A 14,747-nucleotide genomic window follows, 5' to 3' on the forward strand; every position below is an offset into this window, starting at 1 on the left:
TTGCAACACGCAGCCCCCAACCAGATGAAATACAACTGACTCTCCAAGATGAGGCCAGGGTACCAGCAATTATCAAGGGCTCCTTGATTAATTCTAATGTGCGCCCTGTTGAGAGCCACATGCTCCCTCTTGTAAGAATCACTGGAGTGCTGGTTCAAGAGGCAAATTCCCAGGCTCCTCCCCTGGAAGGCTGGTTGATTAGTTTGGGGGTGCACAGCCCAAGAATGAACACTTGTATCAAGTTCCCTAAAAGATTCTTAGGACAAGGCACCTTTGGTAAAGACTGAGCTGTCTCTAAAACATCTAGCCCTTGCTATCCCATTTCACCTCCTAAGCGAATGGGCTCAATTCCTCCCCAACTTCGAGACACGTGGTAGATGCCATTTGTGCGACGGACACACTTCCACCAGAGAAGCCAGATCTTCCTCCTAAGACTGTGATCAATACAATAAACACCAAGACTGTACGTTTCTGCATGCGAACTATAAACTCCTTCCTTCTGTCATTCACTTATTCCTAACCATCCCAAACCCCCAAAGCTCTGCCTGAAGTGGCTCTGCTGGCTTACAAAGGTGGGGTGTCCAGGTTCTGCCTAGTTTTCCATCTCCGAGGTGTCCTATGACCAAAAACTAGAAGCACAGCCTGACTCATAGATGCAGTCGGTGAGATGCTTCAGATCAGAGACCCGTGCCCATAGAATCAGCTAAACAGGAGCTCTGGGAGGCCGACATCCACACATTCATTGACTCCAGAAGTTCACCGCAGCTTCCAGGAATGAAGCTCCTGGTTTGACATGCTTGTCCAGAGATAACCCCAAGCCAGGCATTGAGGAGTGGGCGGCACCAATTTGAAGAGGAAGCGGCTGGGCCACACAGCTGTCCAGATGCAGCCATTTGCCATCCGTGCTGCAGAGCAGCTTTATTCTTTGGCTTGCTAGATGTGGTCAGCAACTGCCAGATGTCACCAACTTCCGGTCCACTGGCTTTCCCTGACATCCTCTGGAAAGAGGGGACAGCGCTGCAGCCCCACGGCCAGGTGTGCTCCACCTGGCCTCTCCAACCTATACCTGACTCTTCCTCCTGGAAAGATGGGAGGGAAGGTTCCAGGAGCCAGCACAGTCCTTCTTGGCAGCACAGGCCGCAGGTGGGCAGTGGAAGAGGGGGTGTCACAGGCCAGGACAAGTCATCCCTCGATGATGTTTTCCTTTCTGAGAGACACCTCATGGATCTGTGAACGTGGGACAATATACATGGCTCCAGTTCTTTGAGATCCAAATGCCATTCAGCGAGGAAAACGCAGAAACAAGGTGTGTAGCAAATAGCATTGCTGCTTACCACAAGGGCTACCAGTCAGCCCACCCCACACACTCTGCTGCTTTCTTTTATGTCCTTGGTACTATATAGCATGGTATGGACTGAACATTTTGTTTTTTTAGTATTCTTGTGTTGAAGCCCTAACTCCTAAAGTGAGAGTATTGAAAGGTGGGGCCGTTGGGAGGTGATCAGGTCATGAGGGTGGAGCCCTCATGAATGAAATTAGTGCCCCTACCGGAAGAGACAAGAGAGAGCTTGCCCCTCTCTCTGTCTCTCTCTTTTTCTCTCTCTCCCTCGAACCCTTCCCTCCCTCCCACATGAGGACTCAGGGAGAAGACAGCCATCTGCAAAGCAGGAAGCAGCCCTCACCAGACACCAGCTCTGCCAAGCCTTAATCTTGCACTTCCCAGCTTCCAGACTGTGAGAAATAGAGGTCTGTTGTTTAAGCCTCCCAGGCTATGGTCATTTGTAGAGCAGCTCTAGCTAAGACACAGCACTTATCACCTGCTAATCTACTATCACATTTGCAGAATCGGTGTGCTTATTTTTTATTATCTATCTCCTTCCGCTAGCAGATAAGCCCCACAAGGGCCGGGACCATGGTTTGTTTTGTTTAGTGATGTGTGCTTATTGCTACCAACCGTGCCTGGCATGTCGGAGAACTCCACGGCTACTCAGTGAGTGATGGTAAGTGCAGGAGAGACTGGACAGCATCAGTGGGAATCACCCACCCCCCATCTTGCCCCAGGAGAAGGGAGACACATGAAGGAGAGAAAGTATGTGCACTCTTCATACCTTTCATACCTCTGCCTGTCCTGGGTATTCAGAGGGTTTTGGGCTGTCATCATAATCCGTAAACAAACTAAGAAACTACGAGGTCAAGCTGCCAGCTGACATTCAGGCTGGCATCCCATCACTCTCCATGGGAAGGACTCCACCCCTTCCATCCCACGTTGAGAAATCGGATCCCCCAATGAAATATTGGTTGTTCTTGCTTAACCAGGTGACAAATAACATGCTTAGTAAATTATAAATGATAAAATATTGCAGAAAAGCCCAATATCAATTTTAATACTTTAAAATGATTTATTAATATGCTTCCATACTGTTTGCTTCATCTGTTATTTCTCACGTTCCCACGACACACTGTGAATGAGGAAGGGGAACCTGACAAGGTGAGTAAAGGGAGACGTGAGGCTGCCTTGATGGGTGGGGTGTGATGAGTGATGCGAGCACAGGCAGGATCAAAAGAGAAAAGATACCACCGCTCCAGGTCTCAGAGACGTTTCCAGAGAATTCTAAATATTCATGAACCCCTCTTGACATCTCCCCTTTCGAGAAGATGCCAAAAGATCACAAAGCCTTTTGTGAAGGTTTTTCTAACTCTGTCTCCTTCTAGGAAAACCACTTATTCTGTTGATTCCCCACTGGACTGTATTGAGTACCTGCCTCTAACATGGCCCCTCTAACACAGGAGCCAAGAAGCCCATTCACTTTGGATGGATGGATGGATGATGGTTGGATAGGTGGATGGGTGGGTGGATAGATACATAGGTGGGTGGATGGATGGATGGATGGATGGATGGATGGATGGATGGATGGATGATGGTTGGATAGGTGGATGGGTGGGTGGATAGATAGATAGGTGGGTGGATGGATGGATGGATGGGATGGATGGATGGATGGATGGATGATGGTTGGATAGGTGGATGGGTGGGTGGATGGATGGATGGATGGGAGGATGGGTGGAAGTGTGGATGGGTGGATAGGTGGGTGGGTGGATGGATGATGGGTGGATAAGTAGGTGGATAGGAGGATAGATGGATGGATGATGGTTGGATAGGTGGATGGGTGGGTGGACAGATAGATAGGTGGGTGGATGGATGGATGGATGGATGATGGTTGGATAGGTGGATGGGTGGGTGGACAGAGTGGATGGGTGGGTGGACAGATAGATAGGTGGGTGGATGGATGGATGGATGGATGATGGTTGGATAGGTGGATGGGTGGGTGGACAGATAGATAGATGGGTGGATGGATGGATGGAAGGGTAGATGGATGGGAGGATGGGTGGAAGGGTGGATGGGTGGATAGGTGGGTAGGTGGATGGATGGATGATGGGTGAGTGGACGGGTAGATGGATGAATGATGGGTGGATAAGTGGGTAGATAGGAGGATAGATGGATGGATGATGGGTGGGTAGAGGGGAAGATGGATGAATGACGGGTGGATAAGTGGGTGGATGGGTGGGTGGGGGGATGGATGGATGGATGATGGGTGGGCGGGTGTACAGATGGATGAAGGTGGGTACATTATTGGGTTTATGGGTTTCTTTCCTCACTCAGCCTCTCTCCACTCACTCATGGACTGTGCTGTCTAGCATAGGGACCGAGACCAGGGACAACCCCTCCTGTGTAGTGCAGAAGTCGGCCCAAATAACTGCACGTAACAAAAGGACATCTCAGCCTTAGCAGCCTTCATTTAAAGACAGAAATTTCAAAATCAGTGCAGAAAGGCATTTAGGAAAGGGGAGTGGGCAGCCCCTCTGCACTTCCCTACCCACCCACTCAACCTCAAGGTAGGAGTGGTGTTTCTAGTTGTCTCCTGACCCGGACACAGTGTGGAATCTCATAGGTGTTTAACATGGGTTTGTTGAGTGGGTTCAGGTGCTGCAGAAGCTCTCTCCGAGCTTAGGAGCTTAGCGGGGAGGTAGTATCGCATCAAGGTCTCAGGGCTCAGACCCTGGAGCAGCATGCCTGGGTTCACAGCCCCATACCTCACGTCCTGCCAGGGCTATTGGCTTGGGCAAGGTTCATAACCTCTTGTGCCTGTTTCTTTCGCTGGAAAATGGGAACAAATGAAAGTGCCTTCCACATAGGGTTGTTGTGAAGATTGGATGTGTAAATGCAGACACAGTGTTCAGAAGAGTTCTCGAGGCAGCTCATGCCGTGCAGGTGCCTATTGTCAGCAGTCTATGAGCATCGCATTTGAAGTCAGGTGGTCCCGTGTTCAAGTCCTGCTCAGCCCTTTGCAAGTTCTGCCTCAGCCTCAGTGTGAGGAAGTCATTCGGGTCCCTTATGTGTAAAACGGGAATGATCCCATCCATATAAAAAAGCAGTCAAGAGGACTAAATGCATATAAAATTCAGGGTTGGACACATTGTTAGTGCTCAAAGATAACACTAATACTATTTTTTATTAATATTGATCACTATAACTAATTGTTGTTCGTATTTTTGGGCAGAAGACACAGCTTTAAAGAGCAGACTGACTCTTCCACAGGGTCTGAGGCTTAGATTGTAAGTTTGTGTGTTTTGTGATCTGGGCCACATCCCAGAACAAAATGCACAGTGGAAGGCCTGGTCTCCTGGGGGCAATTAACGTTTGGCCTGCCTGGGGCCTACATTTCTCTTAATGAATTATCAGAGCTAACTTGTCTAGGACTCTTTCTTTTTCCCCATTTCCTGGTTCTAAAACATAACAGACTAAAAGCAGAATTTGGATAAAACTGCTTTGCTCCCCTTGCCCCTAAAAGACAAAATAAACACATTGAGAAAGAAAGACACAGAGACAGGGACGGAGACATGAAGGTAAAACAGGAAGAGAGAGAGAAGCAGACGGGGAAGACACTGCAGAAGCAATAAGCTCAGCTTCCACCAACGGGAGGGGCGGCTTTGTGAATACAGGTGTACATGGTGCCACCCTGAAGACAAAGCCAGCCGCCTGCTCACAAACCTATTAGCTGGTAAACACAACGTTCTGTAATTCCAGCTATTAAAAACAGCTTAAAGAGAAATCAAATCTTATTTAGCAGGGATTGCAGGGGTCTTCTTGGACTATGTTAAAGTTTCATATTCATCTAAGCAAACAGGCTCTAATTCTCCCGTGTTGGCTTTCTTGGAGACAATTGCATTTCCAAGCTTATTAAACATCCATTTAAAGGGGTGAGGAGGGCCTGTGAATGTTCCGTCCCCCCAGCCCCTCGACGCAGACAATAGTGGGGCTATGAATGACTTCCTAAATCAAGGGAAGCTACAGGGACAGGGAGAACGTTTCCTGCAATTTGCATATGAAACAAGGTTGTCTGTGCTTTGCTGCCAGTGAAGAAGCAGCGATCCTAATTAGGGAGAGGGTCTTTGCACATCCTCAGTTCCTGAGGTCAGGCTATATCCTGAGGTCAGGATACATGTGATATATCATCACAAAAAAGGAGGTCTCTCAATCACTGAAGTATCGATGGTGGCTTTCTGTGCACGGGTGTGCCCACTGTTCACACTGGGGCCATGTTCCCAGAACACCGTGAACTTTCAGATGCTTATTTTGTTGAGACACTAGGGCCACCGGTCAGGGTAGAAAACTGGGCTCTTTTATAAGCCATCAAATATACTTATGTGCTAAATGTTAAGTATCAGGGTTCACAAGAGTCAGATGACATTTCTTCTGACTCTCAATATATGATTCTCAATATATGTCTGTTTAGTAGCTAAGAGCTAAATAAGCCTAAAAACAAAAAGATGACCTTGCAAGTCAGTCAGCTGGCAGATGCGAAATTGAATCAGGTCTCCATGCTTTCGGTCTGATAGTCCCACAACCAGATCAAATTACTTGTCTTCCTTCCCTTAGAAGTGCATTTCTTCATCTCAAAATCCCTTCATTCTCGGACTTCTCAGAACAACTCTCCTGAACACAGGCAAGGAGGAGGCTTTAGCCTAATTATCCTCTGCAACTACTGGTGAAGACCAGGTTTTTATTCGGTCTTTTTCTTGATCCGACACCAAACTTACAAGATCTTTCCAAGAATGACGCTGTTTGAATCCTTACAAAAACAGAATGCCTGCATCCACCTTTCCAAGCTATATGACAATTGCAATGCTAATGGGTCCCCAGGTCCCTGGAAATTCTAAGCAATGGGTCATTCTCTAGGCAGAAGAGAGACTCGATACATCTAGGCAAAAATGTCCCCCAAGTCCTCTCTAATTACCATTCACTTCCTGTATACCTCCTTTTTCATCACTGCTGATTACAGATACATCCATGTCTGAATAATATCTTTCCACTTTCTAATCAGACAACTACCACTTACTCTGATAACCTGAGACACTCTAAGTATGATTTTGCCTGCAGAATACTCTGTCTGCGTTTGGTCTCTTTTCAGGGGTAGGCAAATTACTATATCCTTGGCAGCAGAAAGCTGACTGGAACAACATACTAAGAAGATACCCTGTCTCAGGTGAGACTTAAAGGACAGCTCTACATACTTGGTGCTGAAAATTCCCATTCCCAGACGGTTACGTGGAGGAGAATGCTGCATCCGTCCACCTCAAAGCTCCAGCAGCCTCAGGATCACACCAAGTCTCCCCTAAGAAGCCAATCTGCTCAAAGCGATCTATCTTCATGATGGGATTACTATTTCTTCATTTTATAATATTACACAACCCTCTAATTTAAAAGTTGCTCCCATCTATAGGGCCTCATGTCATTGGATTCAAACAGAAGCTTTGTAAGAGAATTTTCAATGTCTCTAGTTTACAGTTGAGGAAAAAGAGACCAGAAGACCCTCCCCTGCCACAGCACAGGGAGCAGACACTCTGGGATGGAGCTTGATTATCTGTAGTAAGTGCACGGTCACAACAAAGAGACAGTGTGAGTCCTGGAAGGAGGCCTAGCACCGAAGGCTGGGGTTCTAGCATCGATTCTACCGCCTCGCAGTCACCATGGATATGGAATCTAAATTCTCTAGGGCGGTGTTCGCAACTTGGCTGCAAATCGGAGCCGCGTGAGGAGCTTTGACAAAACTGATGCCTGGGCCCACCCCCAGCATTCTGATATAATTGGTCTGGATAGCAGGAGTTTTTTAAGGCTGCTCCAAGTAATGTTGCATGCAAACACAGTTGAGGAGCCACTGCTCTAAGGCCTCCGTTTCTCCCCCAGTGAAAGGAGAGTGATAACATGCACCTCATAAAATCATAGTCCTACTAGCAAAATACAGGACAGTCCATAAAATGATTTACACATTTTAAGGCATCAAAGGAGAATACAGAAAGGTTTCCAAACCATTCCAGATTGGGCGGCCCCCAAAGTGGTTTTCTCTCTTAATAATTTGCCTGCAGGGATCTAGGAGGGCTTTGGAATCCAACCAACATCAACCAATAGGATAACTTCCATCTAAGTTTCTTAGCCAAGCAAGACTTTAACATAAAGAAGAGCAGTGCTGAGACACAGCTACCTGATCCAGACTCCTTCCAGGTCACACACTTTGCTCGCTCATCCATGCTGTTTGCTGGACTCTGCACTAGACACTGTGCTGGGTGCTGTGGTGGAGAGAAAATGAGGCACACTACTGCCATCATGGAGCCTACAGCCCAGAGGCCACCCACGGCCAGTGTTGCATCAAACAGTGCCCAGCAAACAGGCAGGAGGAACCTGGAACTGGGACACAATTTTCCAAAGAGTGATGGCTTTGCAGGAGAGGAGGCATTTGACCTGAGTCTTGAAGGAAGGGTACAAGTTTGCCATAGAGACAGAGTTACAGGAAAAGGCGTAGGGTGTTCAGAGACTAGTTGACTCAGTAGAGGCTGAGAACTCTGCCTGCTTTGCTAAGGATCTGGACTTCTTATTCCCATTTTGCAGATTTAAAAACTGACATCCAGAGTTTAAGTAACAAGCTCAAGGCCACATGGCAGTGGAGAGTTACATACAGTTTTTGAGTAAGGAAGAGGCATGGTTATATTTTTCTTTAGAAAGCTAATTCAAAGAACAGTTGGAAGAAGAACTGAAGGCAAGGAGCCCAGATGTACAGCAGCACAAGGGAACGATGGTGCCAGCCTGGGTAAGGTATTGGCAATGAGGGTGAGGATGAAAGATAGGCCCTGAGTCCTAGAGAAATGCCTGGGAATTCGGAGTTTAGTGCTGATGATGTAAGAGAGAAATGGGGGGAACTAGGCTGTTCCACAGGAACAGTTTGCATCATTCCACCCCAGCCCAGCCTCTCTGCAGACCCACATCCTGCCTGGTGACGTGTGTGCACTTATGCCAGGCCCATGTGCTTAGCTAACAGTGCTTCCTAAACTTTGAGATCTACACAAGTTGGTAATCACTTGAAAATTTCCAATTAAATGTAAAAAAAGAAAAAAACAAGTAAATCTATTATTTTTTTTGACTGCTCTATTGATTAAAATGAATGTCTGTGCTGGGACTGCTGAACCATGAAAAGCAATCTGTCTTAGATGGGTAACAGATCGTTAGGAAATCACTGGGTTGAAGGAAAAAGTCAAGAAAAAAATTTGCACAGATTCACATGTGGGGGTGTCAGTGTGCCTATCTGTAGCTCCATAGCCATGTATAGATATGTGCATTTCTATATATAGGGGACATATGCCACAGACTTCAATCAGCAGCCATGAGCCAAAGGCACAGGCAGGATTCCTGACAGGGTGGCACCACCAAGGGTTCAGCAGACTCTGGGCAACACTGCCGGGTCCACACAGGTGCGGACGGGGCACAAGGAGCTATTCAGATAACAAATTCAGCTCTCAAGCAGCTCCTAGCCAACATGTGAGTCTGACAGAACCTACAACATTGTACTTCAAGACCATTCTCTGGGAAATTTGGAAAAACAAGTGGCATTAATATGTATGCTTCTAATTTCATCAAAATGTTAGTTATGAGAGCTAGTCTACACACAAGAAACCTCTTGCTTAAGAAGAGGGAAAAGAAAAAAATAAATGAACTCTCCATTGCTACTCTTCATTGCCAAATAAAATAAGTTATGGCCAGTTCTGCAAGGTACACCTTAGAGTTTAAGTCAGAGTCAATCTATCCCAAGTTTCTGAAATGAAGTGTTAGCCCTCCACAAAATCCCCTTCAATGGAGTAGGAATGGCAGGAAACTGGAGGGCGAGGCCTTCCATCAAAACAGATGAGTAGAAGCAAAGGGGGGCGAGGCTCTCCTGTCCTGCCAGGGTGACTTGCAGGTTCACCAGCCCAGTTTGTCCAATTAGCACTAATATTTTCCCCGTGGCCTCTGCTGAGCAGCATCCACCCTCCCTCATGTAGAACCTTCATCTCTATCATCTGACCATTCTGCATCCCAAGCTTATCCCTCTTTCCTTCCCTGGGGCTCTCTCCCACCAAAATGTAAGACCCCCGATTTCAGAACACTATTTTGGACCTGTTTGCTGGAACAGGGGACCTGCACTGGGGCGTTGGTGACATCACCTCAGAGCAGCAGGAGGGAGGGAAGAAGATTAGACACAGTATCCTCTATCCTCCAGGTCATCTCTAAAGGAATGGAGATTCATTTGGAAAAGGCGAGTACACTCAACCATGTCTCGTCGTGAAATTCACGTCTCCTTTACTTTCTGGCTATGCAGCCTTGAGCACATCTTTTAAACTTCCTAGATTTCCGCTTTCTTACCTGTAAAATGGGGCTAATATTAATTATTATGATAGTAGCTGACAATAGCACTTGCAAATTGATTTATCCCTTTGATGAAGTTAAAGATTTTCTGAAAGTCTGGAAGCAGTTTTTGACTGACTTGTTGTTTAGCATCTGAGTGATATGAGCTGTGTGTTTTTCTAGCTCCTCAGAGGGTCACGGTAAGGCCAAGTTGACTAGAAGCATGTAAAATGTTGAGAACAGCGCCTGATACAGAGTAACAGTCACCGCTCTTCCCACCCACCCCTGCTCAGGTACTGAAGAATGACAGAAACTACATTGTCTCACAAAGAGTAAGAAATACAACTGCACTGATATTATTAAACACTTGGTATTAAATACTGAGTCAAGAACAGGGTACAGAGATACAGGAAGTCAGAAAAAGGACCTCCCTAAAAAGTCTTGAAAAAGAATGTGGGCAACGTCTCAATGGAATTGGAGGACGGGACCTAATGTCCCCTTAAAAGTTAAGAGGATCCTATTTCTGTGGACTCTGCTGGTTCTGGGACTACAAATAGGCATGGCCCCTGCCATGGACAAGCAGGCCAGTGAGGGTGCCACCAAAGGCTGAACAGTCCCTGGCATGGAATAGGCACACAATACTTAATGAATGAAAGACTCAAGAATGAATGAATGAATGAATGAGTGAATCAACGAATGAATGAAAACTATAAAAGTAATGCATAAAAATTATCTGCATAGGAAACGCTTTTGAGAAATACCCTGTGTAACATGGACATCCATTACCATTTTGAGCTTAATCAACCTTTTATTTCAGTGAGTATTTTATTTAATACTCACTGGTAGCCATCTAGAGGGTACAATAAATACATGGCATTTCTGAATGCACATAGAATATTCTAGTTTCCAAAAATTTCTAATGCATCTCAGAAAGGAGAGTGATGTACTCCATTTATGTTTTTATCTTTCCTTTCTTTGTAAATTTAGGGGGCTTTTTTTGTTTTTTGTTGTTGTTTTTTGTTTTTTGAGACAGAGTCTCACTGTGTTGCCAGGCTGGAGTGCAGTGACACGATCTCGGTTCACTGCAACCTCCGTCTCCCAGATTCAAGCACTTCTCCTTCCTCAGCCTCCCAAGTAGCTGGGATTACAGACAGACACCATTACACCGAGCTAATTTTTGTATTTTTAATAGAAACGGGGTTTCACCATGTTGGCCAGGATGGTCTCGATCTCTTGACCTCGTGATCTGCCCACCTTGGCCTCCCAAAGTGCTGGTATTACAGGTGTGAGCCACCGTGCCCAGCCAAATTTAGGGTTTTTAATAGATAAATTTGACTTTAAAAAATGGTGACCTCTAATAATTAAGTTTCTAGAAAGCATAATAAAAAACTAAAAAGTCTGTGAAAATAGATTAAATGATACATGCATAAAGGGTTAATTGGCTGCCTCTTTTAATTTGCTTTTCCCAATCAAGATGTGCCATCCTCCAGCTTTAATAGCTGTCAATAGCATCTGCAATTTGATTTATCTCTTGATGAAGTTAAAGATTTTCTGGAAATCTGGAAACAGTTTTTGAACCCTCACTGTTGTTATTTAGCATCTGAGACTTGTGAACTGTTTTTCCCACTATTTTTCATCTTAGAATTCTAGCATCTGCATAAATTTGGAGAGCAACTTGCCTTCTCCTTAGATACACGAATATGGAAAATGCAATAGAAGTTGCTTATCATGCACTCAGGTTGAGTGAACTTTTATCATAATGAAGCTAAATGAAATTCCCAAATTGCTGTAGTGGAGAGGAATGCCTTGATATTCCACTTGTGGAAAAGTGGCTGTATGCCAAAAATAAAGTTACATCAACCTCAGTACAGGAGAAATCAGAGTTTCTGCTTGCAGCAGCAGCAGAGGAATCATCTGTAACACAGAGACTTTTGAGTCGTATGTAAGGCAGACTTGCTGGATGGTCTTTAACAGGGTTTTGGTAGGGACATGGTAGAGGCTGGTTCCTAAACTCCTTAAATGTTTCTTCCCAGCCCTTTAGCATTGACCTCATGTGCAGAGAGTTGAGTTAATTACAAGCCTTATTTATAGGCACCCTTACACCATTAAGTTCATACACAGCCCCATTTTTGTGGCATTCTTCACTCCTATGTCCTTTTCTCCCATAAGCAACCATGTAAACATGTTAGAAAGAAAGAGAGGTGAGCGTGCACAAACACATACACACATGTTCATTTACATATGATCTTGTAAAACATGTTATTTGATTTGTTTACATGTATTTCACTCTACCAATACTGTATTGTGCTATAGACCTCATTCAGTTTCTTTCTACATTGAACACTGTGGGTTTAAGATCTAGCCATGCCGTCCTGGGTAGATCTGTTCTGTTGCTTCTAAATGTGTCATTGTAATTCACAGTGTGAGTCCATCATGCTTTATTTATCCATTCCTGCCTTGATGTGTATCTCTCCTCTACCATGAACAATGCCATCCTTGGAGCTGGCCTGGAAGAAGTTTCTGGGATATGCACCTAGGAGGGAACTGCTTGACAGTAGGGTATATGTATACTTAATTTAAGCAAGTACTTTCCAATTACTCTTGACAATGACAATCTCAGTCTCTACTCCCCCGTGAGGGTTCCTGTATTCCCTCACCCTCATCGACATACCACCCAGCTTCCTAATTATTGTCAGTTATATGGGAATTTCCATTTTCTTTAATTTCAAAAAAATTAGCATCTCTTTGTATTGCTTGTTTGGTTTAATTTGGGTTCATCTTATACAAATTTACCATTCATATCTCATTTTTCTTTTAGAGCTCTTGTCTTTCTCTTGCTGAGTCTCAAGATTTTTTAGGTATTAATCTCATCAGCTTATCATCCTACATAGCATCTCTCAATCTCTTAGTGTTGATTTTATCCATGACATCTTTTGTTGAACAGAGCACCTAATCCTACTGTAATCCAATTTTGCCTTTATGTACTTCTTGTACTTTTAGGGTTTTAAAAAGTCTTCCCCCATCCTGGGTCACAAAGATTCCCTAACATTACTTTCTATTAACTTTTTACCTTTCAGATTTAGGTCTGCAATCAACATGGAGTCCACCTTCACAGGTGGTTCCAGTGAGATATCCAGTTTTATTTTTCTCCGTGTAGTAAGCCAGGTTCTCCATCACATCTGTTAAAAAGACAGTCTCTTCCTGATTGTTTCTACTACCGCCCACAAAATCCATCAGATCAGTTTGGTTCTGTCTCTGAGGACAGTCTTTTGCTCCATCGGCCTATTTGTCTGTTCTTAGAGTCCGCGTGTTTTAACCACTGTAACTTTATGGCACATCTCTCCTTTCATAAAGTTGACTTAGCTATGCATGGACCTTTGTCCTCTCACATACATTTAGAATACATTCATTGCGTTATTAAAAAAAAAAAAAATCCAGCTGGGCCAGGCTCGGTGGCTCATACTGGTAATCCCAGGACTTTGCAAGGCCAAGGAAGGCAGACCACTTGAGCTCAGGAGTTTGAGACCAGCCTGGGCAACATGGCAAAACCCTGTCTGTACCAAGAAGAATACAAAAAATTAGCCAAATGTGGTAGTATACACCTTTGGTCCCAGCTACTTGGGAGGCTGAGGTGGGAGGATCACTTGAGCCCAGAAGGCGGAGGTTGCAGTGACCCGAGACAGCGCAACCGCACTCCAGCCTGGGTGATAGAGTAAGACTCTGTCTAAAAAAAATTCAGCTAGTACTTTAATTGAACATTTGATTTGCACTGAATGTATAGATTAATCTGGGAATATTGACATCTTTATTGTGATAAATTATCCTATTCAGAGTATGAAAGGATTCAACATATATTTGTTTTATTTCTAAATATCCATAACAGATTTTTATATTTTTTATTAAATATTCATTGTATTCTTTGCTACATATGTTGCTTTTGGTTTTGGTTGTTATAGGGGGTATCCTGGATTTTAAAAGTCTTCTGGCTGGTTACTGCTAGTATGCAGAAATGCCTTTGCTCTTTTTTAGTTAATAATGTATCTGAAAACTTCACTGGCCTCTGCTTTTAGTTACAATGGTTTAATTCTTTGTGGTTTGTTTGTACATCATCACATTATCTGTCGATGACAACTTCAGGCCTTCCAATCATTTCATCTTTGATTTCTTGTTTGTATTTATCCTTTTTTAAAAAGCATTTTAAATACTTGCTTCAATTTAGAATAATTTGGGGTCATTTTAACTCCCAGTATTGGTTTTCTCCGCAAGACTTACAGGGTGCTACCTACTTTTGAGATAACTCAACATCCCCAATTCATTTTTGAGAATCCTATAAAGTTTTCAGAAATTTGACTGAAATATTTACCCCACTCTGGGGTTGGGAAAACAAAAACAGTTAAAAGTCATTTGTGGAAGAAATACTGAAACTTTTTTTCCCAAGTCAAAGAGTAGATATAGATTTAGGTATGAAGTTACCATTATAGCTGTTTCCTGAAGGCAGATATGAGGGGTGATTGCTGCATTCTGAATTATCTATATATAGATAAACAACTAAGACACATACTGTTTTTTCAATGTGCCAAATCCTCTTCTAGCCATTTTCTATATATTATCTTATTTCATTTAACAGACCTCTGAGGCGGGTACTATTATCTTCCCCATTTCACAGGTGGGGAAACCAAGGCAGAAGGAGGTTAAATACTTTGCCAAAAGTCACACAGCTATGGAATTAGAGCCAGGACTCAGACCCCAGCAGTCTGCCCCAGAGGCTGTGCTCTCGGCCCCACAGTCCTGCCTCCAGGTTCAGGGCACGCGCCATCCTCAAGAGGAAAGAGCCAGCACTTCTAAGAGCACGCTGGGGTCAGTGCTGCTCAGCCAGCATTGTTTTGAAGTCTTTTTGGCACAGCTGATAGGTCATACTCCTCCATGATCACCATCTTGGTCTCTGCTGCTTTTTGCTCCCTACAGTCTGACCAGCAGTCCCTCCAAACCAAAATAGGTGACTTCTCTCTGCTCCCAAAAAGTGTTCAATCACAGAAAC

The sequence above is a fragment of the Colobus angolensis genome, unplaced genomic scaffold (genome assembly GCF_000951035.1).
Source record: "Colobus angolensis palliatus isolate OR3802 unplaced genomic scaffold, Cang.pa_1.0 Scaffold137, whole genome shotgun sequence".
In the NCBI taxonomy this organism is placed as follows: Eukaryota; Metazoa; Chordata; class Mammalia; order Primates; family Cercopithecidae; genus Colobus; species Colobus angolensis.